Genomic DNA, 5,611 nt, shown 5'->3' with positions numbered 1-5,611 from the left:
TACACCTTCCTGCTCGAACACGGAAGAACGGGAAATGTTTATTATGTTATCCAAGTTCCTTTGCCATTGGCATATTGTCCCCTGAATCCTGCTGGAGGATCCCTGGAGTTCGTCACCCAGAACAGGTGGCTGCCTGGTGTTTGCAGCAAAAGGTGGAGCTTTCTGCTTGGAGCTCTCCGACTTGCCGTGGGTTTGCTGTTTGGAATGAGCCCGAGACAGTGACGAGGCCCCAGGCATGTCCCAAGGGAACCCCCTGCCCCCAGTGCCAGTGCAGAGTCGGGTGGCAGGGCCCCCGTGGAGCCTGTCCTACCCACGCGGGGAACTCAAGCTGGTCTGTAAACACCACAAAGAAAATGTACCGCGGGCTTTATAAAACACCTAAAATAATGCGAAGAATGATTTTTGCAAATTACCTGTATGTGTGTTGCAAACTTAAAACCTCAAGGACTTGCTGCTGAGGATTTTTGGCCCCGGTTTTGTGTGCAAGCTGCCAAGGGCACACACAGCCTTCCCAAGCAGGGTTACACAACAGATTGAAAGACTGTCCTTGAACAAATATTGATGGGGTGATGGCCACAAGCAAGACATGGCGCTGGGCTTTGGAGCCAGTACTCGGGACACCCTGTTCACTGACATCGAGGGCCCTTCGAATTTCCCGAGGTGACATCCGGCAGGTGGAGGCCCCGAGGAGAGAGAGCTCTTCATCCACAGAGGAAGGGCTGGTTCTGGGAGTGTCACCGAGGCCAGCCTTCTCCTGAGCTCCCCGGCAGGCGGCGACGTGATGGCCAGTCCCGGGTGAGGGTGGTGGGACCTGGAGTCTGGGCGCTTCTCTCACTTCCTGGAGAAGCTCCGTGTGTTACCACCTGCCCCGTGAGTTAGCACTTCCTCCTATTTTTCCAAATATTCTAGTCATGCTGAGGACTTGAGCAAAGTTTTCTTTTAATTCTTTACTCACCTGTCATGATCTTACGGCGTGTAACCGCCTCTCCTCTTTTCCTTTCCACACAAAACACGTTTCTTCTCTGTGCGGCTCATCCCCGACTTCGGCGTGCAGAGGGGGAACTGAGACAGACACCTTTGATGTGTCTTTTTAGTTCAGCACTGATTCGATGCTGTCTGAATCACAATTGATCAAATTAAAGAGGGTGAAACTGCCAGATTTTAATGTAGTTTAATTAAAGCTGCCCTCATTAAGGACACGAGAGGGAAGTGGAGTCCTTCTAAAGCTGCTTCAATTGCTGTTGCCAGCTACGGACTTCTCAAATTTTCCACAGTTAATTGCACTCTGAGTTTCTAGAGCTGCTTTCATCCAGGAATTCTGAAGCACGTTCAAGTTGTTTGCACTCTCCGATTAAGTCGGGTTCTCCGGGCTGTGCGAGGCCAAGGTGGGGCTCAGAGCCCACTGGACGACAGAGAGCAGAACTGGAAGAACACATGCGGTGACAGATGTTGGCAGATATAACCAAGAGGTCCAGAGGTGAGACGACCTGCTACCTCCTGCACGCCCTGGCACAGGTGGCCCCAGTGCTCCTGCTGGAAACCTCTCTCCTCCTCTCCTTCCCGTCGCTTCTCGGTGTGGCAGTGTGGTCCTATTGTCAGGCAGGCTCTGCCCACGTGTGCCACAGAGAACACGGTCTCTGTGCTTCTAACCCACCAGTTTCCCAGCCGTGGAACGAGAGCATCGTGGTGCTGCTTTCCCACAGTGGGGACAGGAAATACCCTGATCGGCTGAGTCTCCCCCGCAGGGACCCAACACAGAGACTGGTGCCGAGTCAGTATGCCGTCACTACGGGAAAAGTTAAACGCAAGGACCATGTCCTCTGTGCTTGGGCTCTGCAGACAGTCTCCATACGCCAGGCTCCGACCAGTCTGTCAGCATCTTTACTCCTCACGAGAGTGTCTCCAGCTGCTCCAGTGGAATTAGTTCCCCTTCCTGGTCTCGTCACTGAACACTAGATCTCTGTTGCAGTGCTGCTAATAATCTACTTGGTGGCTAGTTATTTGCAGAAGTGGGATTGCATGAGTTTGGATTATTCAGCTACCAGCAATAAAATATCTGAGTAATCATGGCTTAGCAGAAAAGTGACTCCATTGTCCCACATAAGAAACCTGCAGGTTTGCAGCTCAGAGTTTGCTGCAGGGGCTCCATGTACCATCGGTGCTCAGGCCTTTTCCATTTTCCTTCTCTGCTCTCTTCAGCATGTTGGTGTTGCCTCATGGCTTCAAGGTGGCTGCCACAGCTCCACATGTCACATTCTCACCCAAACATATTTAAATAGTGAGAAACTCAGGGAGAGGAAAAGGGATTAACTTATATCTGAAAGAATGACCCTTCCCAAGAATCCCCCAGCAGAGCGTGGCCCCAGAGCCGGGCACATTCCTGCCTATGGTGTGTGGTGGTTCTTAGCTCTGAACATGATGAGTGCCTGTCCCTCACTCACTTTGGGCTGCGTGTGGTCCTGTGACATTTGGAGCAGTGACATGTGAGCATAGGAGCACATGCTGGTTCCAAGTGCAGTCTTCAGGGATGGTGCAGGATCAGCACATACCTGTCCTCCGCCCTGGTTACACAGACGTCTGTGCTGACAGGAGGCGTCTATCAGCCGGGGACACTGGGTTAGGAGGGGGCAGAGGGCCCCTGTGCTCCTACATGGACACAATAGGTACTTCATACATTGGGTTTGATTTTTTAATTTTTTAAAAGTTTTAATTGACAGATAATAATTATGTATGTGTATGGGGTACAAAGTAATATTTTTATACATATATACATTGTGGAGGGATTAAAGTTAATTAACATATTCATCACCTGATATTTTCATGATGGAAACATTTAAAATCTACTCTGTTAGCAATTTTGAAATACAGAGTCCATGATCATGAACTCTGGTGACCACAATGTGCAACAGATCTCAAAAGCTCGCTCCTCCTGGCTGCCCGAGACTCACACCCTTGGACCAACATCTCTCCGACCCCGCGCCCCGCTCCCCAGCTCTGGTAACCGCTGCTCTGCTCTTCACTTCTATGAGTTCAGCTTTTTTTGTTTTCTGCACCTGGCTTATTTAACTCAACATAATTTCACTGAACATAGCCCCAGGTCTGTCCATGTTGTCCCAAATGAAAGAATTTCATTGCATTCTTTTTTCTTTAAAAGTTGAATAGTATCCCAGTGTGTACGTACATTGTGTTTTCTTTCTCCATCTACCTGTGAGTGGATGCCAAGGCGGATTCCGTGTCGTGGCCACTGCGCACAGTGCTGCAGAGGATGCAACAGGGCGGCACCCAGTCTCCCATTGACCCTGTTCCTTGGAGGGGTACCAGCGTGGGACTGCTGGATCCCGGGATGGCAGTTCCAGTTCTAGGTGTGTGAGGAACCTCCGTGTAGTTTTCCACAGTGGCTGCACTAATTTTCATCCCCCCAGCAGTGCACAGGCGTTTCCTTTCCCCACACCCTCGCCAATGTTTATCTTTTTCTTTTTGACAGCAGCCATCTGACAGGTATGAGGTCACATCTGATTGCAGTTTCCCTTTGCATTTCTTCAGTGATTAGCGATGTTGAGCACCTTTCCATGGATCTATTGGCCACTTGCATGTCTTCTTTTGAGAAATGCACCCATTTTTAATCAGGTTATTTGTTTTCTTGCTATTGCGTTGAGTTCCTGATGTATTTTGGATTTTGATTCCTTACCAGATGTGTGGTGAGTAAATATATTTGCCCAGTCTGCAGGCTGTCCCTTCACTCCTTGTCTGGCTTCCTTGGCTGTGCAGAAGCTCTGTAGTTTGATGCCATCCCATTCGTCGGTTTTGCTTTTATTGCCTGCGCTTTTGGAATCATATCCAGAGCTTTTCCTCTGTATTTTCTTCTACTAGTTCTATAGTTTCAGATCTTAGGTTTCAATCATTAGTCATTTTGAGTTTTTCTCTGTATAGATAGGGGTCCAATGTCATTCCTCTGCATGCACATTTCTCCACTTTAATTAAGACCATTTCTTTTTACTTACTCAACACTTCGTGTTTTAAGAAAATAAGGAGAAAAGGTGAATATACAGAAGAAAGAACAGTGGAACAGGAGCCCGGGGTCACCGACACGGGACAGCGGTGTTGCAGTCTCCAGCAGGAGGAAGAGCTTCTCATGTCCACGTGGCACCTGCCATGGGCACGCCTCTACCAAACAGACCTTCAACTGGAAAAGCCAAGCGTGCGTGCGCATGGGTGCTATGAAAATCAGTTAGTTTAAAATAGACTTAGAAGTTGAGTATTTAAATGAATGCACTTGTGAAAATGTTTGCGGAATGGGTAACGACCTCAAATTTATCCTTAAAGCATCACCACATTTGCTTAGAGTAGGACATGCCCAAAGTGAGGATTCATGCCATGTAAAGACACTGAGAGTGCCCTGAAGACCAGTGGTCAAAATCTACTGTCACTAGGGATCACTTTGCCCACACTAAATGTGTCCAAACAGGAACAATCATTCACTGCAGGCAGTTTTTCTTGTCCCTTTGTTTCATTTTAGAATTATTCCCTTGATGCTAAGAAAGTGTAGTTTTGAGGGTAGAACAGAAAAAAAATAGAATTCCCAAGAAACTGTTCTTTAAACCAATTCTGCTACTTTGCACATGTGTGGCATTTTATACTCTATTTTTCTGAGATTTTTTTTGTTTGTTTATTTCATTTTGTTTTGTTTCAGTTTCAGATACAGAATATGCAGTGTGACCTAGTAATCATTCTTGTAGAATCTTGTAGAAATTTGGGGGTGAAACAGACGTTTTGGATGTTAGGCTTTTCAAGCTGAATTTGCATCAATGCATCTTCATGAATTCTGATGTGAACTATGTTTCCAAACATGCAGGGAGCAGAGCTGAGACCGCTGTATGACATGAGGGGCAGGAGGGGAGGGACCCCTTCTGGGGTTGGGATGTCCATCCATCAGCGAGAATGGACTGGATGATATAGCATTCATTCGTTTATTTAAAAAATCGGCATCTTCCTCCAAAAGTAGTTAAATATGGGAAAAATGTGATCTGTAATTTTTACTTTATTTTGCTGATAATTTAGACTTTGTTGGTTTTCTAAAAATATTAGGTAGTTGTTTTGGCAAACATCCTGTCAAAATGAGAACGTCTAAGTGAGATTTGAGGGTCACTACTTATTTTAAAAGTTCACTTCTATCAATTATTTATTTGGAGGGCTGTTTACTTTCTGTTGGAAGTAGAGGCTGGCGGAGCAGAAACGAGATGGGACTCTGACAGCAGAGAGTGCCAGGAGTTTTGACAGGGTAGAGGGTCCCCTTCTGCGGGAAGCCGCACTCCTTTTTGACGTCTGTCGGGAGGAGAGGCTGTGGCACGGCTGACGCCTGGGGCAGGATGTCAATTGGACATCTTCTCCCCTTCAATTATCCAGCAGCTGATAAAAAATAAAATAAAATAAAGTTTAAAATTTGACATGATTCACCAAGTTAGTCATCACAAGTTTGCATAGAATTCCATTTCGGAGCCATTGCCTGGGCCTCCCGGTGGGAAGGAATTAGACTGTGCACTCTGGGAAGCACCTCAATTCTCCCAGCCACCTTGGGCCCATCCCGAGGTGTGGTCACAGCGATTGCTCAGGT

General features: G+C 47.2%; 1 long non-coding RNA gene across 2 annotated transcripts; it reads left to right on the top strand.

The window, feature by feature from the left end:
* The first annotated feature begins 1,323 nt into the window (after positions 1-1,323).
* On the top strand, positions 1,324-4,508 carry LOC123648096. Of its 2 annotated transcripts, XR_006738487.1 has the most exons (4): positions 1,324-1,477; positions 3,213-3,362; positions 3,485-3,498; positions 4,022-4,508. It is a non-coding gene; the product is annotated as an uncharacterized LOC123648096 (long non-coding RNA). The 2 variants fall into 2 exon arrangements; XR_006738486.1 differs by lacking the exon at positions 3,485-3,498.
* Positions 4,509-5,611: the final 1,103 nt, after the last annotated feature.

The sequence above is a fragment of the Lemur catta genome, chromosome 12, assembly GCF_020740605.2.
Source record: "Lemur catta isolate mLemCat1 chromosome 12, mLemCat1.pri, whole genome shotgun sequence".
Taxonomy (NCBI): domain Eukaryota; kingdom Metazoa; phylum Chordata; class Mammalia; order Primates; family Lemuridae; genus Lemur; species Lemur catta.
This window is presented reverse-complemented; position numbering and strand designations above follow the sequence as displayed.